Below are 22252 nucleotides of genomic sequence, written 5' to 3'. Positions count from 1 at the left end.
ATTTGTGGATAAGTCTACCATGCAAAATAACAAGTGACCTTAGGACATCCATTCTCATTAAAAGTCCTTCTCTTGGACATTGGAATCTTGTTACCATTTATTTCTAACAATGTGCAGCCTAATTATTTAAAGAAACATAGGGAACAGAATAGTTTGAAAATGGGAGAAATTTTATGATATCCCATCTACACACCAATATTGCACTTGTTGCCATAGAGTTGAATTAATGACATTATTCCTAAGTGATAAATACACAATGACTGGTTAAAAAATTCTTAAGTTTAGTTCCATGTAGAAAAAAGGTTTTCACAAATGTATTATTTGCAAAACATCCTTTCAGTATTCAGTAAACAAATCATAAAACAAAGAATAAATTGGAATAGAAAGTAGATTCAGGCTCTCAGACTCTATATCTAAAAGTTTACAAAAATTACTTGCTAGACACATAAATCTGTTTTTTCCTGAAAGAGATTTTAGTAAATAATTTGTATAGTTATTATAAAGGATATCATTATAACCTGAGCAGTTTTTCTTAAGTATTAATTGTGATGGCTCACCTTTAGCGGTAGTATACTGTATAAATCCAAGTTCTTGATTTTATGTTACTTTTTTCAAGCAGTACATATTATTTGGCTGAAAGATACCCCAAAATCCTTTTTTTGTACATTATAATCTTTTATTGGCAACTTAATTTGAAGGGCATATGTACTTGTCAGGATGGCCGAGCGGTCTAAGGCGCCAGACTCAAGATTGCATTCTTCCTCTATAATGGGTGTTCTGGTCTCTGTAAAGAGGCGTGGGTTCAAATCCCACTTCTGACAATTTTATTTTCTTGTACTTTGTATGAAAAGAATATTAATTTGTGGATAAGTCTACCATGCAAAATAACAAGTGACCTTAGGACATCCATTCTCTTTTAAAAGTCCTTCTCTTGGACATTGGAATCTTGTTACCATTTATTTCTAACAATGTGCAGCCTAATTATTTAAAGAAACATAGGGAACAGAATAGTTTGAAAATGGGAGAAATTGTATGATATCCCATCTACACACCAATATTGCACTTGTTGCCATAGAGTTGAATTAATGACATTATTCCTAAGTGATAAATACACAATGACTGGTTAAAAAAGTCTTAAGTTTAGTTCCATGTAGAAAAAAGGTTTTCACAAATGTATTATTTGCAAAACATCCTTTCAGTATTCAGTAAACAAATCATAAAACAAAGAATAAATTGGAATAGAAAGTAGATTCAGGCTCTCAGACTCTATATCTAAAAGTTTACAAAAATTACTTGCTAGACACATAAATCTGTTTTTTCCTGAAAGAGATTTTAGTAAATAATTTGTATAGTTATTATAAAGGAAATCATTATAACCTGAGCAGTTTTTCTTAAGTATTAATTGTGATGGCTCACCTTTAGCGGTAGTATACTGTATAAATCCAAGTTCTTGATTTTATGAAACTTTTTTCAAGCAGTACATATTATTTGGCTGAAAGATACCCCAAAATCCTTTTTTTGTACATTATAATCTATTATTGGCAACTTAATTTTAAGGGCATATGTACTTGTCAGGATGGCCGTGCGGTCTAAGGCGCCAGACTCAAGATTGCATTCTTCCTCTAAATGGGTGTTCTGGTCTCTGTAAAGAGGTGTGGGTTCAAATCCCACTTCTGACTATTCTATTTTCTTGTACTTTGTATGAAAAGAATATTAATTTGTGGATAAGTCTACCATGCAAAATAACAAGTGACCTTAGGACATCCATTCTCATTAAAAGTCCTTCTCTTGGACATTGGAATCTTGTTACCATTTATTTCTAACAATGTGCAGCCTAATTATTTAAAGAAACATAGGGAACAGAATAGTTTGAAAATGGGAGAAATTGTATGATATCCCATCTACACACCAATATTGCACTTGTTGCCATAGAGTTGAATTAATGACATTATTCCTAAGTGATAAATACACAATGACTGGTTAAAAAATTCTTAAGTTTAGTTCCATGTAGAAAAAAGGTTTTCACAAATGTATTATTTGCAAAACATCCTTTCAGTATTCAGTAAACAAATCATAAAACAAAGAATAAATTGGAATAGAAAGTAGATTCAGGCTCTCAGACTCTATATCTAAAAGTTTACAAAAATTACTTGCTAGACACATAAATCTGTTTTTTCCTGAAAGAGATTTTAGTAAATAATTTGTATAGTTATTATAAAGGATATCATTATAACCTGAGCAGTTTTTCTTAAGTATTAATTGTGATGGCTCACCTTTAGCGGTAGTATACTGTATAAATCCAAGTTCTTGATTTTATGTTACTTTTTTCAAGCAGTACATATTATTTGGCTGAAAGATACCCCAAAATCCTTTTTTTGTACATTATAATCTTTTATTGGCAACTTAATTCCAAGGGCATATTTACTTGTCAGGATGGCCGAGCGGTCTAAGGCACCAGACTCAAGATTGCATTCTTTCTCTAAATGGGTGTTCTGGTCTCTGTAAAGAGGCGTGGGTTCAAATCCCACTTCTGACAATTTTATTTTCTTGTACTTTGTATGAAAAGAATATTAATTTGTGGATATGTCTACCATGCAAAATAACAAGTGACCTTAGGACATCCATTCTCTTTTAAAAGTCCTTCTCTTGGACATTGGAATCTTGTTACCATTTATTTCTAACAATGTGCAGCCTAATTATTTAAAGAAACATAGGGAACAGAATAGTTTGAAAATGGGAGAAATTGTATGATATCCCATCTACACACCAATATTGCACTTGTTGCCATAGAGTTGAATTAATGACATTATTCCTAAGTGATAAATACACAATGACTGGTTAAAAATTTCTTAAGTTTAGTTCCATGTAGAAAAAAGGTTTTCAAAAATGTATTGTTTGCAAAACATCCTTTCAGTATTCAGTAAACAAATCATAAAACAAAGAATAAATTGGAATAGAAAGTAGATTCAGGCTCTCAGACTCTATATCTAAAAGTTTACAAAAATTACTTGCTAGACACATAAATCTGTTTTTTCCTGAAAGAGATTTTAGTAAATAATTTGTATAGTTATTATAAAGGATATCATTATAACCTGAGCAGTTTTTCTTAAGTATTAATTGTGATGGCTCACCTTTAGCGGTAGTATACTGTATAAATCCAAGTTCTTGATTTTATGTTACTTTTTTCAAGCAGTACATATTATTTGGCTGAAAGATACCCCAAAATCCTTTTTTTGTACATTATCATCTTTTATTGGCAACTTAATTTAAAGGGCATATGTACTTGTCAGGATGGCTGAGCGGTCTAAGGCGCCAGACTCAAGATTGCATTCTTCCTCTAAATGGTTCTCTGTAAAGAGGAGTGGGTTCAAATCCCACTTCTGACAATTTTATTTTCTTGTACTTTGTATGAAAAGAATATTAATTTGTGGATAAGTCTACCATGCAAAATAACAAGTGACCTTAGGACATCCATTCTCTTTTAAAAGTCCTTCTCTTGGACATTGGAATCTTGTTACCATTTATTTCTAACAATGTGCAGCCTAATTATTTAAAGAAACATAGGGAACAGAATAGTTTGAAAATGGGAGAAATTGTATGATATCCCATCTACACACCAATATTGCACTTGTTGCCATAGAGTTGAATTAATGACATTATTCCTAAGTGATAAATACACAATGACTGGAAAAAATTCTTAAGTTTTGTTCCATGTAGAAAAAAGGTTTTCACAAATGTATTATTTGCAAAACATCCTTTCAGTATTCAGTAAACAAATCATAAAACAAAGAATAAATTGGAATAGAAAGTAGATTCAGGCTCTCAGACTCTATATCTAAAAGTTTACAAAAATTACTTGCTAGACACATAAATCTGTTTTTTCCTGAAAGAGATTTTAGTAAATAATTTGTATAGTTATTATAAAGGATATCATTATAACCTGAGCAGTTTTTCTTAAGTATTAATTGTGATGGCTCACCTTTAGCGGTAGTATACTGTATAAATCCAAGTTCTTGATTTTATGAAACTTTTTTCAAGCAGTACATATTATTTGGCTGAAAGATACCAAAAAAATCCTTTTTTTGTACATTATAATCTATTATTGGTAACTTAATTTAAAGGGCATATGTACTTGTCAGGATGGCCGTGCGGTCTAAGGCGCCAGACTCAAAATTGCATTCTTCCTCTAAATGGGTGTTCTGGTCTCTGTAAAGAGGTGTGGGTTCAAATCCCACTTCTGACAATTTTATTTTCTTGTACTTTGTATCAAAAGAATATTAATTTGTGGATAAGTCTACCATGCAAAATAACAAGTGACCTTAGGACATCCATTCTCTTTTAAAAGTACTTCTCTTGGACATTGGAATCTTGTTACCATTTATTTCTAACAATGTGCAGCCTAATTATTTAAAGAAACATAGGGAACAGAATAGTTTGAAAATGGGAGAAATTGTATGATATCCCATCTACACACCAATATTGCACTTGTTGCCATAGAGTTGAATTAATGACATTATTCCTAAGTGATAAATACACAATGACTGGTTAAAAAATTCTTAAGTTTAGTTCCATGTAGAAAAAAGGTTTTCACAAATGTATTATTTGCAAAACATCCTTTCAGTATTCAGTAAACAAATCATAAAACAAAGAATAAATTGGAATAGAAAGTAGATTCAGGCTCTCAGACTCTATATCTAAAAGTTTACAAAAATTACTTGCTAGACACATAAATCTGTTTTTTCCTGAAAGAGATTTTAGTAAATAATTTGTATCGTTATTATAAAGGATATCATTATAACCTGAGCAGTTTTTCTTAAGTATTAATTGTGATGGCTCACCTTTAGCGGTAGTATACTCTATAAATCCAAGTTCTTGATTTTATGTTACTTTTTTCAAGCAGTACATATTATTTGGCTGAAAGATACCCCAAAATCCTTTTTTTGTACATTATAATCTTTTATTGGCAACGTGATTTAAAGTGCATATGTACTTGTCAGGATGGCAGAGCGGTCTAAGGCGCCAGACTCAAGATTGCATTCTTCCTCTAAATGGGCGTTCTGGTCTCTGTAAAGAGGCGTGGGTTCAAATCCCACTTCTGACAATTTTATTTTCTTGTACTTTGTATGAAAAGAATATTAATTTGTGGATAAGTCTACCATGCAAAATAACAAGTGACCTTAGGACATCCATTCTCTTTTAAAAGTCCTTCTCTTGGACATTGGAATCTTGTTACCATTTATTTCTAACAATGTGCAGCCTAATTATTTAAAGAAACATAGGGAACAGAATAGTTTGAAAATGGGAGAAATTGTATGATATCCCATCTACACACCAATATTGCACTTGTTGCCATAGAGTTGAATTAATGACATTATTCCTAAGTGATAAATACACAATGACTGGTTAAAAAATTCTTAAGTTTAGTTCCATGTAGAAAAAAGGTTTTCACAAATGTATTATTTGCAAAACATCCTTTCAGTATTCAGTAAACAAGTCATAAAACAAAGAATAAATTGGAATAGAAAGTAGATTCAGGCTCTCAGACTCTATATCTAAAAGTTTACAAAAATTACTTGCTAGACACATAAATTTGTTTTTTCCTGAAAGAGATTTTAGTAAATAATTTGTATAGTTATTATAAAGGATATCATTATAACCTGAGCAGTTTTTCTTAAGTATTAATTGTGATGGCTCACCTTTAGCGGTAGTATACTCTATAAATCCAAGTTCTTGATTTTATGTTACTTTTTTCAAGCAGTACATATTATTTGGCTGAAAGATACCCCAAAATCCTTTTTTTGTACATTATAATCTTTTATTGGCAACGTGATTTAAAGGGCATATGAACTTGTCAGGATGGCCGAGCGGTCTAAGGCGCAAGACTCAAGATTGCATTCTTCCTCTAAATGGGTGTTCTGGTTTCTGTAAAGAGGTGTGGGTTCAAATCCCACTTCTGACAATTTTATTTTCTTGTACTTTGTATGAAAAGAATATTAATTTGTGGATAAGTCTACCATGCAAAATAACAAGTGACCTTAGGGCATCCATTCTCTTTTAAAAGTCCTTCTCTTGGACATTGGAATCTTGTTACCATTTATTTCTAACAATGTGCAGCCTAATTATTTAAAGAAACATAGGGAACAGAATAGTTTGAAAATGGGAGAAATTGTATGATATCCCATCTACACACCAATATTGCACATGTTGCCATAGAGTTGAATTAATGACATTACTCCCAAGTGATAAATACACAATGACTTTTTAAAAAATTCTTAAGTTTAGTTCTATGTAGAAAAAAGGTTTTCACAAATGTATTATTTGCAAAACATCCTTTCAGTATTCAGTAAACAAATCATAAAACAAAGAATAAATTGGAATAGAAAGTAGATTCAGGCTCTCAGACTCTATATCTAAAAGTTTACAAAAATTACTTGCTAGACACATAGATCTTTTTTTTCCTGAAAGAGATTTTAGTAAATAATTTGTATCGTCATTATAAAGGATATCATTATAACCTGAGCAGTTTTTCTTAAGTATTAATTGTGATGGCTCACCTTTAGCGGTAGTATACTCTATAAATCCAAGTTCTTGATTTTATGTTACTTTTTTCAAGCAGTACATATTATTTGGCTGAAAGATACCCCAAAATCCTTTTTTTGTACATTATAATCTTTTATTGGCAACTTAATTTAAAGTGCATATGTACTTGTCAGGATGGCCGACCGGTCTAAGGCGCCAGACTCAAGATTGCATTCTTCCTCTAAATGGGTGTTCTGGTCTCTGTAAAGAGGTGTGGGTTCAAATCCCACTTCTGACAAATTTATTTTCTTGTACTTTGTATGAAAAGAATATTAATTTGTGGATAAGTCTACCATGCAAAATAACAAGTGACCTTAGGACATCCATTCTCTTTTAAAAGTCCTTCTCTTGGACATTGGAATCTTGTTACCATTTATTTCTAACAATGTGCAGCCTAATTATTTAAAGAAACATAGGGAACAGAATAGTTTGAAAATGGGAGAAATTGTATGATATCCCATCTACACACCAATATTGCACTTGTTGCCATAGAGTTGAATTAATGACATTATTCCTAAGTGATAAATACACAATGACTGGTTAAAAAATTCTTAAGTTTAGTTCCATGTAGAAAAAAGGTTTTCACAAATGTATTATTTGCAAAACATCCTTTCAGTATTTAGTAAATAAGTCATAAAACAAAGAATAAATTGGAATAGAAAGTAGATTCAGGCTCTCAGACTCTATATCTAAAAGTTTACAAAAATTACTTGCTAGACACATAAATCTGTTTTTTCCTGAAAGAGATTTTAGTAAATAATTTGTATAGTTATTATAAAGGATATCATTATAACCTGAGCAGTTTTTCTTAAGTATTAATTGTGATGGCTCACCTTTAGCGGTAGTATACTGTATAAATCCAAGTTCTTGATTTTATGTTACTTTTTTAAAGCAGTACATATTATTTGGCTGAAAGATACCCCAAAACCTTTTTTTTTGTACATTATAATCTTTTATTGGCAACTTAATTTAAAGGGCATATGTACTTGTCAGGATGGCCGTGTGGTCTAAGGCGCCAGACTCAAGATTGCATTCTTCCTCAAAATGGGTGTTCTGGTCTCTGTAAAGAGGTGTGGGTTCAAATCCCACTTCTGACAATTTTATTTACTTGTACTTTGTATGAAAAGAATATTAATTTGTGGATAAGTCTACCATGCAAAATAACAAGTGACCTTAGGACATCCATTCTCTTTTAAAAGTCCTTCTCTTGGACATTGGAATCTTGTAACCATTTATTTATAACAATGTGCAGCCTAATTATTTAAAGAAACATAGGGAACAGAATAGTTTGAAAATGGGAGAAATTGTATGATATCCCATCTACACACCAATATTGCACTTGTTGCCATAGAGTTGAATTAATGACATTATTCCTAAGTGATAAATACACAATGACTTTTTAAAAAATTCTTAAGTTTAGTTCTATGTAGAAAAAAGGTTTTCACAAATGTATTATTTGGAAAACATCCTTTCAGTATTCAGTAAATAAATCATAAAACAAAGAATAAATTGGAATAGAAAGTAGATTCAGGCTCTCAGACTCTATATCTAAAAGTTTACAAAAATTACTTGCTAGACACATAAATCTGTTTTTTCCTGAAAGAGATTTTAGTAAATAATTTGTATAGTTATTATAAAGGATATCATTATAACCTGAGCAGTTTTTCTTAAGTATTAATTGTGATGGCTCACCTTTAGCGATAGTATACTGTATAAATCCGAGTTCTTGATTTTATGTTACTTTTTTCAAGCAGTACATATTATTTGGCTGAAAGATACCCCAAAATCCTTTTTTTGTACATTATAATCTTTTATTGCCAACTTAATTTAGGGGGCATATGTACTTGTCAGGATGGCCGAGCGGTCTAAGGCGCCAGTTTCAAGATTTCATTCTTCCTCTAAATGGGTGTTCTGGTTTCTGTAAAGGGGTGTGGGTTCAAATCCCACTTCTGACAAATTTATTTTTCTTGTACTTTGTATGAAAAGAATATTAATTTGTGGATAAGTCTACCATGCAAAATAACAAGTTCCCTAAGGACATCCATTCTCTTTTAAAAGTCCTTCTCTTGGACATTGGAATCTTGTTACCATTTATTTCTAACAATGTGCAGCCTAATTATTTAAAGAAACATAGGGAACAGAATAGTTTGAAAATGGGAGAAATTGTATGATATCCCATCTACACACCAATATTGCACTTGTTGCCATAGAGTTGAATTAATGACATTATTCCTAAGTGATAAATACACAATGACTGGTTAAAAAATTCTTAAATTTAGCTCCATGTAGAAAAAAGGTTTTCACAAATGTATTATTTGCAAAACATCCTTTCAGTATTCAGTAAACAAATCATAAAACAAAGAATAAATTGGAATAGAAAGTAGATTCAGGCTCTCAGACTCTATATCTAAAAGTTTACAAAAATTACTTGCTAGACACATAAATCTGTTTTTTCCTGAAAGAGATTTTAGTAAATAATTTGTATAGTTATTATAAAGGATATCATTATAACCTGAGCAGTTTTTCTTAAGTATTAATTGTGATGGCTCACCTTTAGCGGTAGTATACTGTATAAATCCAAGTTCTTGATTTTATGTTACTTTTTTCAAGCAGTACATATTATTTGGCTGAAAGATACCCCAAAATCCTTTTTTTGTACATTATAATCTTTTATTGGCAACTTAATTCAAAGGGCATTTGTACTTGTCAGGATGGCCGAGCGGTCTAAGGCGCCAGACTCAAGATTGCATTCTTCCTCTAAATGGGTGTTCTGGTCTCTGTAAAGAGGCGTGGGTTCAAATCCCTCTTCTGACAATTTTATTTTCTTGTACTTTGTATGAAAAGAATATTAATTTGTGGATAAGTCTACCATGCAAAATAACAAGTGACCTTAGGACATCCATTCTCTTTTAAAAGTCCTTCTCTTGGACATTGGAATCTTGTTACCATTTATTTCTAACAATGTGCAGCCTAATTATTTAAAGAAACATAGGGAACAGAATAGTTTGAAAATGGGAGAAATTGTATGATATCCCATCTACACACCAATATTGCACTTGTTGCCATAGAGTTGAATTAATGACATTATTCCTAAGTGATAAATACACAATGACTGGTTAAAAAATTCTTAAGTTTAGTTCCATGTAGAAAAAAGGTTTTCACAAATGTATTATTTGCAAAACATCCTTTCAGTATTCAGTAAACAAATCATAAAACAAAGAATAAATTGGAATAGAAAGTAGATTCAGGCTCTCAGACTGTATATCTAAAAGTTTACAAAAATTACTTGCTAGACACATAAATCTGTTTTTTTCCTGAAAGAGATTTTAGTAAATAATTTGTATAGTTATTATAAAGGATATCATTATAACCTGAACAGTTTTTCTTAAGTATTAATTGTGATGGCTCACCTTTAGCGGCAGTATACTCTATAAATCCAAGTTCTTGATTTTATGTTACTTTTTTCTAGCAGTACATATTATTTGGCTGAAAGATACCCCAAAATCCTTTTTTTGTACATTATAATCTTTTATTGGCAACTTAATTTAAAGGGCATTTGTACTTGTCAGGATGGCCGAGCGGTCTAAGGTGCCAGACTCAAGATTGCATTCTTCCTCTAATTGGGTGTTCTGGTTTCTGTAAAGAGGTGTGGGTTCAAATCCCTCTTCTGACTATTTTATTTTCTTGTACTTTGTATGAAAAGAATATTAATTTGTGGATAAGTCTACCATGCAAAATAACAAGTGACCTTAGGACATCCATTCTCTTTTAAAAGTCCTTCTCTTGGACATTGGAATCTTGTTACCATTTATTTCTAACAATGTGCAGCCTAATTATTTAAAGAAACATAGGGAACAGAATAGTTTGAAAATGGGAGAAATTGTATGATATCCCATCTACTGTATAAATCCAAGTTCTTGATTTTATGTTACTTTTTTCAAGCAGTACATATTATTTGGCTGAAAGATACCCCAAAATCCTTTTTTTGTACATTATAATCTTTTATTGCCAACTTAATTTAAGGTGGATATGTACTTGTCAGGATGGCCGAGCGGTCTAAGGCGCCAGACTCAAGATTTCATTCTTCCTCTAAATGGGTGTTCTGGTCTCTGTAAAGAGGCGTGGGTTCAAATCCCACTTCTGACAAATTTATTTTCTTGTACTTTGTATGAAAAGAATATTAATTTGTGGATTAGTCTACCATGCAAAATAACAAGTGACCTTAGGACATCCATTCTCTTTTAAAAGTCCTTCTCTTGGACATTGGAATCTTGTTACCATTTATTTCTAACAATGTGCAGCCTAATTATTTAAAGAAACATAGGGAACAGAATAGTTTGAAAATGGGAGAAATTGTATGATATCCCATCTACACACCAATATTGCACTTGTTGCCATAGAGTTGAATTAATGACATTATTCCTAAGTGATAAATACACAATGACTGGTTAAAAAATTCTTAAGTTTAGTTCTATGTAGAAAAAAGGTTTTCACAAATGTATTATTTGCAAAACATCCTTTCAGTATTCAGTAAACAAATCATAAAACAAAGAATAAATTGGAATAGAAAGTAGATTCAGGCTCTCAGACTCTATATCTAAAAGTTTACAAAAATTACATACTAGACACATAAATCTGTTTTTTCCTGAAAGAGATTTTAGTAAATAATTTGTATAGTTATTATAAAGGATATCATTTTAACCTGAGCAGTTTTTCTTAAGTATTAATTGTGATGGCTCACCTTTAGCGGTAGTTTACTGTATAAATCCAAGTTCTTGATTTTATGTTACTTTTTTCAAGCAGTACATATTATTTGGCTGAAAGATACCCCAAAATCCTTTTTTTGTACATTATAATCTTTTAATGGCAACTTAATTCAAAGGGCATATGTACTTGTCAGGATGGCAGAGCGGTCTAAGGCGCCAGACTCAAGATTGCATTCTTCCTCTAAATGGGTGTTCTGGTCTCTGTAAAGAGGCGTGGGTTCAAATCCCACTTCTGACAATTTTATTTTCTTGTACTTTGTATGAAAAGAATATTAATTTGTGGATAAGTCTACCATGCAAAATAACAAGTGACCTTAGGACATCCATTCTCTTTTAAAAGTCCTTCTCTTGGACATTGGAATCTTGTTACCATTTATTTCTAACAATGTGCAGCCTAATTATTTAAAGAAACATAGGGAACAGAATAGTTTGAAAATGGGAGAAATTGTATGATATCCCATCTACACACCAATATTGCACTTGTTGCCATAGAGTTGAATTAATGACATTATTCCTAAGTATTAATTGTGATGGCTCACCTTTAGCGGTAGTATACTGTATAAATCCAAGTTCTTGATTTTATGTTACTTTTTTCAAGCAGTACATATTATTTGGCTGAAAGATACCCCAAAATCCTTTTTTTGTACATTATAATCTTTTATTGGTAACTTAATTCAAAGGGCATTTGTACTTGTCAGGATGGCCGAGTGGTCTAAGGCGCCAGACTCAAGATTGCATTCTTCCTCTAAATGGGTGTTCTGGTCTCTGTAAAGAGGCGTGGGTTCAAATCCCTCTGCTGACAATTTTATTTTCTTGTACTTTGTATGAAAAGAATATTAATTTGTGGATAAGTCTACCATGCAAAATAACAAGTGACCTTAGGACATCCATTCTCTTTTAAAAGTCCTTCTCTTGGACATTGGAATCTTGTTACCATTTATTTTTAACAATATGCAGCCTAATTATTTAAAGAAACATAGGGAACAGAATAGTTTGAAAATGGGAGAAATTGTATGATATCCCATCTACACACCAATATTGCACTTGTTGCCGTAGAGTTGAATTAATGACATTATTCCTAAGTGATAAATACACAATGACTTTTTAAAAAATTCTTAAGTTTAGTTCTATGTAGAAAAAAGGTTTTCACAAATGTATTATTTGCAAAACATCCTTTCAGTATTCAGTAAACAAATCATAAAACAAAGAATAAATTGGAATAGAAAGTAGATTCAGGCTCTCAGACTCTATATCTAAAAGTTTACAAAAATTACATACTAGACACATAAATCTGTTTTTTCCTGAAAGAGATTTTAGTAAATAATTTGTATAGTTATTATAAAGGATATCATTATAACCTGAGCAGTTTTTCTTAAGTATTAATTGTGATGGCTCACCTTTTGCGGTAGTTTACTGTATAAATCCAAGTTCTTGATTTTATGTTACTTTTTTCAAGCAGTACATATTATTTGGCTGAAAGATACCCCAAAATCCTTTTTTTGTACATTATAATCTTTTATTGGCAACTTAATTCAAAGGGCATATGTACTTGTCAGGATGGCAGAGCGGTCTAAGGCGCCAGACTCAAGATTGCATTCTTCCTCTAAATGGGTGTTCTGGTCTCTGTAAAGAGGCGTGGGTTCAAATCCCACTTCTGACAATTTTATTTTCTTGTACTTTGTATGAAAAGAATATTAATTTGTGGATAAGTCTACCATGCAAAATAACAAGTGACCTTAGGACATCCATTCTCTTTTAAAAGTCCTTCTCTTGGACATTGGAATCTTGTTACCATTTATTTCTAACAATGTGCAGCCTAATTATTTAAAGAAACATAGGGAACAGAATAGTTTGAAAATGGGAGAAATTGTATGATATCCCATCTACACACCAATATTGCACTTGTTGCCATAGAGTTGAATTAATGACATTATTCCTAAGTATTAATTGTGATGGCTCACCTTTAGCGGTAGTATACTGTATAAATCCAAGTTCTTGATTTTATGTTACTTTTTTCAAGCAGTACATATTATTTGGCTGAAAGATACCCCAAAATCCTTTTTTTGTACATTATAATCTTTTATTGGCAACTTAATTCAAAAGGCATATGTACTTGTCAGGATGGCAGAGCGGTCTAAGGCGCCAGACTCAAGATTGCATTTTTCCTCTAAATGGGTGTTCTGGTCTCTGTAAAGAGGCGTGGGTTCAAATCCCACTTCCGACAATTTTATTTTCTTGTACTTTGTATGAAAAGAATATTAATTTGTGGATAAGTCTACCATGCAAAATAACAAGTGACCTTAGGACATCCATTCTCTTTTAAAAGTCCTTCTCTTGGACATTGGAATCTTGTTACCATTTATTTCTAACAATGTGCAGCCTAATTATTTAAAGAAACATAGGGAACAGAATAGTTTGAAAATGGGAGAAATTGTATGATATCCCATCTACACACCAATATTGCACTTGTTGCCATAGAGTTGAATTAATGACATTATTCCTAAGTGATAAATACACAATGACTGGTTAAAAAATTCTTAAGTTTAGTTCCATGTAGAAAAAAGGTTTTCACAAATGTATTATTTGCAAAACATCCTTTCAGTATTCAGTAAACAAATCATAAAACAAAGAATAAATTGGAATAGAAAGTAGATTCAGGCTCTCAGACTCTATATCTAAAAGTTTACAAAAATTACTTGCTAGACACATAAATCTGTTTTTTCCTGAAAGAGATTTTAGTAAATAATTTGTATAGTTATTATAAAGGATATCATTATAACCTGAGCAGTTTTTCTTAAGTATTAATTGTGATGGCTCACCTTTAGCGGTAGTATACTGTATAAATCCAAGTTCTTGATTTTATGTTACTTTTTTCAAGCAGTACATATTATTTGGCTGAAAGATACCCCAAAATCCTTTTTTTGTACATTATAATCTTTTATTGGCAACTTAATTCAAAGGGCATTTGTACTTGTCAGGATGGCCGAGCGGTCTAAGGCGCCAGACTCAAGATTGCATTCTTTCTCTAAATGGGTGTTCTGCTCTCTGTAAAGAGGCGTGGGTTCAAATGCCTCTTATGACAATTTTATTTTCTTGTACTTTGTATGAAAAGAATATTAATTTGTGGCTAAGTCTACCATGCAAAATAACAAGTGACCTTAGGACATCCATTCTCTTTTAAAAGTCCTTCTCTTGGACATTGGAATCTTGTTACCATTTATTTCTAACAATGTGCAGCCTAATTATTTAAAGAAACATAGGGAACAGAATAGTTTGAAAATGGGAGAAATTGTATGATATCCCATCTACTGTATAAATCCAAGTTCTTGATTTTATGTTACTTTTTTCAAGCAGTACATATTATTTGGCTGAAAGATACCCCAAAATCCTTTTTTTGTACATTATAATCTTTTATTGCCAACTTAATTTAAGGTGGATATGTACTTGTCAGGATGGCCGAGCGGTCTAAGGCGCCAGACTCAAGATTTCATTCTTCCTCTAAATGGGTGTTCTGGTCTCTGTAAAGAGGCGTGGGTTCAAATCCCACTTCTGACAAATTTATTTTCTTGTACTTTGTATGAAAAGAATATTAATTTGTGGATTAGTCTACCATGCAAAATAACAAGTGACCTTAGGACATCCATTCTCTTTTAAAAGTCCTTCTCTTGGACATTGGAATCTTGTTACCATTTATTTCTAACAATGTGCAGCCTAATTATTTAAAGAAACATAGGGAACAGAATAGTTTGAAAATGGGAGAAATTGTATGATATCCCATCTACACACCAATATTGCACTTGTTGCCATAGAGTTGAATTAATGACATTATTCCTAAGTGATAAATACACAATGACTGGTTAAAAAATTCTTAAGTTTAGTTCTATGTAGAAAAAAGGTTTTCACAAATGTATTATTTGCAAAACATCCTTTCAGTATTCAGTAAACAAATCATAAAACAAAGAATAAATTGGAATAGAAAGTAGATTCAGGCTCTCAGACTCTATATCTAAAAGTTTACAAAAATTACATACTAGACACATAAATCTGTTTTTTCCTGAAAGAGATTTTAGTAAATAATTTGTATAGTTATTATAAAGGATATCATTTTAACCTGAGCAGTTTTTCTTAAGTATTAATTGTGATGGCTCACCTTTAGCGGTAGTTTACTGTATAAATCCAAGTTCTTGATTTTATGTTACTTTTTTCAAGCAGTACATATTATTTGGCTGAAAGATACCCCAAAATCCTTTTTTTGTACATTATAATCTTTTAATGGCAACTTAATTCAAAGGGCATATGTACTTGTCAGGATGGCAGAGCGGTCTAAGGCGCCAGACTCAAGATTGCATTCTTCCTCTAAATGGGTGTTCTGGTCTCTGTAAAGAGGCGTGGGTTCAAATCCCACTTCTGACAATTTTATTTTCTTGTACTTTGTATGAAAAGAATATTAATTTGTGGATAAGTCTACCATGCAAAATAACAAGTGACCTTAGGACATCCATTCTCTTTTAAAAGTCCTTCTCTTGGACATTGGAATCTTGTTACCATTTATTTCTAACAATGTGCAGCCTAATTATTTAAAGAAACATAGGGAACAGAATAGTTTGAAAATGGGAGAAATTGTATGATATCCCATCTACACACCAATATTGCACTTGTTGCCATAGAGTTGAATTAATGACATTATTCCTAAGTATTAATTGTGATGGCTCACCTTTAGCGGTAGTATACTGTATAAATCCAAGTTCTTGATTTTATGTTACTTTTTTCAAGCAGTACATATTATTTGGCTGAAAGATACCCCAAAATCCTTTTTTTGTACATTATAATCTTTTATTGGTAACTTAATTCAAAGGGCATTTGTACTTGTCAGGATGGCCGAGTGGTCTAAGGCGCCAGACTCAAGATTGCATTCTTCCTCTAAATGGGTGTTCTGGTCTCTGTAAAGAGGCGTGGGTTCAAATCCCTCTGCTGACAATTTTATTTTCTTGTACTTTGTATGAAAAGAATATTAATTTGTGGATAAGTCTACCATGCAAAATAACAAGTGACCTTAGGACATCCATTCTCTTTTAAAAGTCCTTCTCTTGGACATTGGAATCTTGTTACCATTTATTTTTAACAATATGCAGCCTAATTATTTAAAGAAACATAGGGAACAGAATAGTTTGAAAATGGGAGAAATTGTATGATATCCCATCTACACACCAATATTGCACTTGTTGCCATAGAGTTGAATTAATGACATTATTCCTAAGTGATAAATACACAATAACTTTTTAAAAAATTCTTAAGTTTAGTTCTATGTAGAAAAAAGGTTTTCACAAATGTATTATTTGCAAAACATCCTTTCAGTATTCAGTAAACAAATCATAAAACAAAGAATAAATTGGAATAGAAAGTAGATTCAGGCTCTCAGACTCTATATCTAAAAGTTTACAAAAATTACATACTAGACACATAAATCTGTTTTTTCCTGAAAGAGATTTTAGTAAATAATTTGTATAGTTATTATAAAGGATATCATTTTAACCTGAGCAGTTTTTCTTAAGTATTAATTGTGATGGCTCACCTTTAGCGGTAGTTTACTGTATAAATCCAAGTTCTTGATTTTATGTTACTTTTTTCAAGCAGTACATATTATTTGGCTGAAAGATACCCCAAAATCCTTTTTTTGTACATTATAATCTTTTAATGGCAACTTAATTCAAAGGGCATATGTACTTGTCAGGATGGCAGAGCGGTCTAAGGCGCCAGACTCAAGATTGCATTCTTCCTCTAAATGGGTGTTCTGGTCTCTGTAAAGAGGCGTGGGTTCAAATCCCACTTCTGACAATTTTATTTTCTTGTACTTTGTATGAAAAGAATATTAATTTGTGGATAAGTCTACCATGCAAAATAACAAGTGACCTTAGGACATCCATTCTCTTTTAAAAGTCCTTCTCTTGGACATTGGAATCTTGTTACCATTTATTTCTAACAATGTGCAGCCTAATTATTTAAAGAAACATAGGGAACAGAATAGTTTGAAAATGGGAGAAATTGTATGATATCCCATCTACACACCAATATTGCACTTGTTGCCATAGAGTTGAATTAATGACATTATTCCTAAGTATTAATTGTGATGGCTCACCTTTAGCGGTAGTATACTGTATAAATCCAAGTTCTTGATTTTATGTTACTTTTTTCAAGCAGTACATATTATTTGGCTGAAAGATACCCCAAAATCCTTTTTTTGTACATTATAATCTTTTATTGGTAACTTAATTCAAAGGGCATTTGTACTTGTCAGGATGGCCGAGTGGTCTAAGGCGCCAGACTCAAGATTGCATTCTTCCTCTAAATGGGTGTTCTGGTCTCTGTAAAGAGGCGTGGGTTCAAATCCCTCTGCTGACAATTTTATTTTCTTGTACTTTGTATGAAAAGAATATTAATTTGTGGATAAGTCTACCATGCAAAATAACAAGTGACCTTAGGACATCCATTCTCTTTTAAAAGTCCTTCTCTTGGACATTGGAATCTTGTTACCATTTATTTTTAACAATATGCAGCCTAATTATTTAAAGAAACATAGGGAACAGAATAGTTTGAAAATGGGAGAAATTGTATGATATCCCATCTACACACCAATATTGCACTTGTTGCCATAGAGTTGAATTAATGACATTATTCCTAAGTGATAAATACACAATAACTTTTTAAAAAATTCTTAAGTTTAGTTCTATGTAGAAAAAAGGTTTTCACAAATGTATTATTTGCAAAACATCCTTTCAGTATTCAGTAAACAAATCATAAAACAAAGAATAAATTGGAATAGAAAGTAGATTCAGGCTCTCAGACTCTATATCTAAAAGTTTACAAAAATTACATACTAGACACATAAATCTGTTTTTTCCTGAAAGAGATTTTAGTAAATAATTTGTATAGTTATTATAAAGGATATCATTATAACCTGAGCAGTTTTTCTTAAGTATTAATTGTGATGGCTCACCTTTAGCGGTAGTATACTGTATAAATCCAAGTTCTTGATTTTATGTTACTTTTTTCAAGTAGTACATATTATTTGGCTGAAAGATACCCCAAAATCCTTTTTTTGTACATTATAATCTTTTATTGCCAACTTAATTTAAAGAGTATATGTACTTGTCAGGATGGCTGAGCGGTCTAAGGCGCCAGACTCAAGATTGCATTCTTCCTCTAAATGGGTTTTCTGGTCTCTGTAAAGAGGCGTGGGTTCAAATCCCACTTCTGACAATTTTATTTTCTTGTACTTTGTATGAAAAGAATATTAATTTGTGGATAAGTCTACCATGCAAAATAACAAGTGACCTTAGGACATCCATTCTCTTTTAAAAGTCCTTCTCTTGGACATTGGAATCTTGTTACCATTTATTTCTAACAATGTGCAGCCTAATTATTTAAAGAAACATAGGGAACAGAATAGTTTGAAAATGGGAGAAATTGTATGATATCCCATCTACACACCAATATTGCACTTGTTGCCATAGAGTTGAATTAATGACATTATTCCTAAGTATTAATTGTGATGGCTCACCTTTAGCGGTAGTATACTGTATAAATCCAAGTTCTTGATTTTATGTTACTTTTTTCAAGCAGTACATATTATTTGGCTGAAAGATACCCCAAAATCCTTTTTTTGTACATTATAATCTTTTATTGGCAACTTAATTCAAAAGGCATATGTACTTGTCAGGATGGCAGAGCGGTCTAAGGCGCCAGACTCAAGATTGCATTCTTCCTCTAAATGGGTGTTCTGGTCTCTGTAAAGAGGCGTGGGTTCAAATCCCACTTCCGACAATTTTATTTTCTTGTACTTTGTATGAAAAGAATATTAATTTGTGGATAAGTCTACCATGCAAAATAACAAGTGACCTTAGGACATCCATTCTCTTTTAAAAGTCCTTCTCTTGGACATTGGAATCTTGTTACCATTTATTTCTAACAATGTGCAGCCTAATTATTTAAAGAAACATAGGGAACAGAATAGTTTGAAAATGGGAGAAATTGTATGATATCCCATCTACACACCAATATTGCACTTGTTGCCATAGAGTTGAATTAATGACATTATTCCTAAGTATTAATTGTGATGGCTCACCTTTAGCGGTAGTATACTGTATAAATCCAAGTTCTTGATTTTATGTTACTTTTTTCAAGCAGTACATATTATTTGGCTGAAAGATACCCCAAAATCCTTTTTTTGTACATTATAATCTTTTATTGGCAACTTAATTCAAAAGGCATATGTACTTGTCAGGATGGCAGAGCGGTCTAAGGCGCCAGACTCAAGATTGCATTCTTCCTCTAAATGGGTGTTCTGGTCTCTGTAAAGAGGCGTGGGTTCAAATCCCACTTCTGACAATTTTATTTTCTTGTACTTTGTATGAAAAGAATATTAATTTGTGGATAAGTCTACCATGCAAAATAACAAGTGACCTTAGGACATCCATTCTCTTTTAAAAGTCCTTCTCTTGGACATTGGAATCTTGTTACCATTTATTTCTAACAATGTGCAGCCTAATTATTTAAAGAAACATAGGGAACAGAATAGTTTGAAAATGGGAGAAATTGTATGATATCCCATCTACACACCAATATTGCACTTGTTGCCATAGAGTTGAATTAATGACATTATTCCTAAGTATTAATTGTGATGGCTCACCTTTAGCGGTAGTATACTGTATAAATCCAAGTTCTTGATTTTATGTTACTTTTTTCAAGCAGTACATATTATTTGGCTGAAAGATACCCCAAAATCCTTTTTTTGTACATTATAATCTTTTATTGGCAACTTAATTCAAAGGGTATTTGTACTTGTCAGGATGGCCGAGCGGTCTAAGGCGCCAGACTCAAGATTGCATTCTTCCTCTAAATGGGTGTTCTGGTCTCTGTAAAGAGGCGTGGGTTCAAATCCCTCTTGTGACAATTTTATTTTCTTGTACTTTGTATGAAAAGAATATTAATTTGTGGATAAGTCTACCATGCAAAATAACAAGTGACCTTAGGACATCCATTCTCTTTTAAAAGTCCTTCTCTTGGACATTGGAATCTTGTTACCATTTATTTCTAACAATGTGCAGCCTAATTATTTAAAGAAACATAGGGAACAGAATAGTTTGAAAATGGGAGAAATTGTATGATATCCCATCTACACACCAATATTGCACTTGTTGCCATAGAGTTGAATTAATGACATTATTCCTAAGTGATAAATACACAATGACTGGTTAAAAAATTCTTAAGTTTAGTTCCATGTAGAAAAAAGGTTTTCACAAATGTATTATTTGCAAAACATCCTTTCAGTATTCAGTAAACAAATCATAAAACAAAGAATAAATTGGAATAGAAAGTAGATTCAGGCTCTCAGACTGTATATCTAAAAGTTTACAAAAATTACTTGCTAGACACATAAATCTGTTTTTTTCCTGAAAGAGATTTTAGTAAATAATTTGTATAGTTATTATAAAGGATATCATTATAACCTGAGCAGTTTTTCTTAAGTATTAATTGTGATGGCTCACCTTTAGCGGCAGTATACTCTATAAATCCAAGTTCTTGATTTTATGTTACTTTTTTCTAGCAGTACATATTATTTGGCTGAAAGATACCCCAAAATCCTTTTTTTGTACATTATAATCTTTTATTGGCAACTTAATTTAAAGGGCATTTGTACTTGTCAGGATGGCCGAGCGGTCTAAGGCGCCAGACTCAAGATTGCATTCTTCCTCTAATTGGGTGTTCTGGTCTCTGTAAAGAGGCGTGGGTTCAAATCCCACTTCTGACAATTTTATTTTCTTGTACTTTGTATGAAAAGAATATTAATTTGTGGATAAGTCTACCATGCAAAATAACAAGTGACCTTAGGACATCCATTCTCTTTTAAAACGCCTTCTCTTGGACATTGGAATCTTGTTACCATTTATGTCTAACAATGTGCAGCCTAATTATTTAAAGAAACATAGGGAACAGAATAGTTTGAAAATGGGAGAAATTGTATGATATCCCATCTACACACCAATATTGCACTTGTTGCCATAGAGTTGAATTAATGACATTATTCCTAAGTGATAAATACACAATGACTGGTTAAAAATTTCTTAAGTTTAGTTCCATGTAGAAAAAAGGTTTTCACAAATGTATTATTTGCAAAACATCCTTTCAGTATTCAGTAAACAAATCATAAAACAAAGAATAAATTGGAATAGAAAGTAGATTCAGGCTCTCAGACTCTATATCTAAAAGTTTACAAAAATTACTTGCTAGACACATAAATCTGTTTTTTCCTGAAAGAGATTTTAGTAAATAATTTGTATAGTTATTATAAAGGATATCATTTTAACCTGAGCAGTTTTTCTTAAGTATTAATTGTGATGGCTCACCTTTAGCGGTAGTTTACTGTATAAATCCAAGTTCTTGATTTTATGTTACTTTTTTCAAGCAGTACATATTATTTGGCTGAAAGATACCCCAAAATCCTTTTTTTGTACATTATAATCTTTTAATGGCAACTTAATTCAAAGGGCATATGTACTTGTCAGGATGGCAGAGCGGTCTAAGGCGCCAGACTCAAGATTGCATTCTTCCTCTAAATGGGTGTTCTGGTCTCTGTAAAGAGGCGTGGGTTCAAATCCCACTTCTGACAATTTTATTTTCTTGTACTTTGTATGAAAAGAATATTAATTTGTGGATAAGTCTACCATGCAAAATAACAAGTGACCTTAGGACATCCATTCTCTTTTAAAAGTCCTTCTCTTGGACATTGGAATCTTGTTACCATTTATTTCTAACAATGTGCAGCCTAATTATTTAAAGAAACATAGGGAACAGAATAGTTTGAAAATGGGAGAAATTGTATGATATCCCATCTACACACCAATATTGCA

General features: G+C 31.9%; 25 non-coding genes across 25 annotated transcripts; all 25 read left to right on the top strand.

The window, feature by feature from the left end:
• The first annotated feature begins 711 nt into the window (after window positions 1–711).
• TRNAL-CAA (transfer RNA leucine (anticodon CAA)) lies at window positions 712–821 on the top strand. Its single transcript has 2 exons — window positions 712–749; window positions 776–821. It is a non-coding gene; the product is annotated as a tRNA-Leu (tRNA).
• Window positions 822–1570: 749 nt separating this feature from the next.
• TRNAL-CAA (transfer RNA leucine (anticodon CAA)) lies at window positions 1571–1679 on the top strand. Its single transcript has 2 exons — window positions 1571–1608; window positions 1634–1679. It is a non-coding gene; the product is annotated as a tRNA-Leu (tRNA).
• Window positions 1680–2427: 748 nt separating this feature from the next.
• Window positions 2428–2536, top strand: TRNAL-CAA (transfer RNA leucine (anticodon CAA)). Its single transcript has 2 exons — window positions 2428–2465; window positions 2491–2536. It is a non-coding gene; the product is annotated as a tRNA-Leu (tRNA).
• A 1598-nt stretch (window positions 2537–4134) lies between these two features.
• TRNAL-CAA (transfer RNA leucine (anticodon CAA)) lies at window positions 4135–4243 on the top strand. Its single transcript has 2 exons — window positions 4135–4172; window positions 4198–4243. It is a non-coding gene; the product is annotated as a tRNA-Leu (tRNA).
• Window positions 4244–4992: 749 nt separating this feature from the next.
• TRNAL-CAA (transfer RNA leucine (anticodon CAA)) lies at window positions 4993–5101 on the top strand. Its single transcript has 2 exons — window positions 4993–5030; window positions 5056–5101. It is a non-coding gene; the product is annotated as a tRNA-Leu (tRNA).
• A 1607-nt stretch (window positions 5102–6708) lies between these two features.
• On the top strand, window positions 6709–6817 carry TRNAL-CAA (transfer RNA leucine (anticodon CAA)). Its single transcript has 2 exons — window positions 6709–6746; window positions 6772–6817. It is a non-coding gene; the product is annotated as a tRNA-Leu (tRNA).
• A 750-nt stretch (window positions 6818–7567) lies between these two features.
• TRNAL-CAA (transfer RNA leucine (anticodon CAA)) lies at window positions 7568–7676 on the top strand. The gene is made up of 2 exons: window positions 7568–7605; window positions 7631–7676. It is a non-coding gene; the product is annotated as a tRNA-Leu (tRNA).
• Window positions 7677–8425: 749 nt separating this feature from the next.
• On the top strand, window positions 8426–8534 carry TRNAL-CAA (transfer RNA leucine (anticodon CAA)). Its single transcript has 2 exons — window positions 8426–8463; window positions 8489–8534. It is a non-coding gene; the product is annotated as a tRNA-Leu (tRNA).
• A 750-nt stretch (window positions 8535–9284) lies between these two features.
• On the top strand, window positions 9285–9393 carry TRNAL-CAA (transfer RNA leucine (anticodon CAA)). Its single transcript has 2 exons — window positions 9285–9322; window positions 9348–9393. It is a non-coding gene; the product is annotated as a tRNA-Leu (tRNA).
• Window positions 9394–10616: 1223 nt separating this feature from the next.
• On the top strand, window positions 10617–10725 carry TRNAL-CAA (transfer RNA leucine (anticodon CAA)). The gene is made up of 2 exons: window positions 10617–10654; window positions 10680–10725. It is a non-coding gene; the product is annotated as a tRNA-Leu (tRNA).
• A 749-nt stretch (window positions 10726–11474) lies between these two features.
• TRNAL-CAA (transfer RNA leucine (anticodon CAA)) lies at window positions 11475–11583 on the top strand. The gene is made up of 2 exons: window positions 11475–11512; window positions 11538–11583. It is a non-coding gene; the product is annotated as a tRNA-Leu (tRNA).
• A 455-nt stretch (window positions 11584–12038) lies between these two features.
• On the top strand, window positions 12039–12147 carry TRNAL-CAA (transfer RNA leucine (anticodon CAA)). The gene is made up of 2 exons: window positions 12039–12076; window positions 12102–12147. It is a non-coding gene; the product is annotated as a tRNA-Leu (tRNA).
• Window positions 12148–12896: 749 nt separating this feature from the next.
• TRNAL-CAA (transfer RNA leucine (anticodon CAA)) lies at window positions 12897–13005 on the top strand. Its single transcript has 2 exons — window positions 12897–12934; window positions 12960–13005. It is a non-coding gene; the product is annotated as a tRNA-Leu (tRNA).
• A 455-nt stretch (window positions 13006–13460) lies between these two features.
• Window positions 13461–13569, top strand: TRNAL-CAA (transfer RNA leucine (anticodon CAA)). Its single transcript has 2 exons — window positions 13461–13498; window positions 13524–13569. It is a non-coding gene; the product is annotated as a tRNA-Leu (tRNA).
• A 1222-nt stretch (window positions 13570–14791) lies between these two features.
• Window positions 14792–14900, top strand: TRNAL-CAA (transfer RNA leucine (anticodon CAA)). The gene is made up of 2 exons: window positions 14792–14829; window positions 14855–14900. It is a non-coding gene; the product is annotated as a tRNA-Leu (tRNA).
• Window positions 14901–15649: 749 nt separating this feature from the next.
• On the top strand, window positions 15650–15758 carry TRNAL-CAA (transfer RNA leucine (anticodon CAA)). The gene is made up of 2 exons: window positions 15650–15687; window positions 15713–15758. It is a non-coding gene; the product is annotated as a tRNA-Leu (tRNA).
• Window positions 15759–16213: 455 nt separating this feature from the next.
• On the top strand, window positions 16214–16322 carry TRNAL-CAA (transfer RNA leucine (anticodon CAA)). The gene is made up of 2 exons: window positions 16214–16251; window positions 16277–16322. It is a non-coding gene; the product is annotated as a tRNA-Leu (tRNA).
• A 749-nt stretch (window positions 16323–17071) lies between these two features.
• TRNAL-CAA (transfer RNA leucine (anticodon CAA)) lies at window positions 17072–17180 on the top strand. Its single transcript has 2 exons — window positions 17072–17109; window positions 17135–17180. It is a non-coding gene; the product is annotated as a tRNA-Leu (tRNA).
• A 455-nt stretch (window positions 17181–17635) lies between these two features.
• TRNAL-CAA (transfer RNA leucine (anticodon CAA)) lies at window positions 17636–17744 on the top strand. The gene is made up of 2 exons: window positions 17636–17673; window positions 17699–17744. It is a non-coding gene; the product is annotated as a tRNA-Leu (tRNA).
• Window positions 17745–18493: 749 nt separating this feature from the next.
• Window positions 18494–18602, top strand: TRNAL-CAA (transfer RNA leucine (anticodon CAA)). The gene is made up of 2 exons: window positions 18494–18531; window positions 18557–18602. It is a non-coding gene; the product is annotated as a tRNA-Leu (tRNA).
• A 455-nt stretch (window positions 18603–19057) lies between these two features.
• TRNAL-CAA (transfer RNA leucine (anticodon CAA)) lies at window positions 19058–19166 on the top strand. Its single transcript has 2 exons — window positions 19058–19095; window positions 19121–19166. It is a non-coding gene; the product is annotated as a tRNA-Leu (tRNA).
• Window positions 19167–19621: 455 nt separating this feature from the next.
• TRNAL-CAA (transfer RNA leucine (anticodon CAA)) lies at window positions 19622–19730 on the top strand. Its single transcript has 2 exons — window positions 19622–19659; window positions 19685–19730. It is a non-coding gene; the product is annotated as a tRNA-Leu (tRNA).
• Window positions 19731–20185: 455 nt separating this feature from the next.
• TRNAL-CAA (transfer RNA leucine (anticodon CAA)) lies at window positions 20186–20294 on the top strand. The gene is made up of 2 exons: window positions 20186–20223; window positions 20249–20294. It is a non-coding gene; the product is annotated as a tRNA-Leu (tRNA).
• A 750-nt stretch (window positions 20295–21044) lies between these two features.
• Window positions 21045–21153, top strand: TRNAL-CAA (transfer RNA leucine (anticodon CAA)). The gene is made up of 2 exons: window positions 21045–21082; window positions 21108–21153. It is a non-coding gene; the product is annotated as a tRNA-Leu (tRNA).
• A 749-nt stretch (window positions 21154–21902) lies between these two features.
• TRNAL-CAA (transfer RNA leucine (anticodon CAA)) lies at window positions 21903–22011 on the top strand. The gene is made up of 2 exons: window positions 21903–21940; window positions 21966–22011. It is a non-coding gene; the product is annotated as a tRNA-Leu (tRNA).
• Window positions 22012–22252: the final 241 nt, after the last annotated feature.

Source organism: Pseudophryne corroboree, chromosome 8, assembly GCF_028390025.1.
Source record: "Pseudophryne corroboree isolate aPseCor3 chromosome 8, aPseCor3.hap2, whole genome shotgun sequence".
NCBI lineage: Eukaryota > Metazoa > Chordata > Amphibia > Anura > Myobatrachidae > Pseudophryne > Pseudophryne corroboree.
This window is presented reverse-complemented; position numbering and strand designations above follow the sequence as displayed.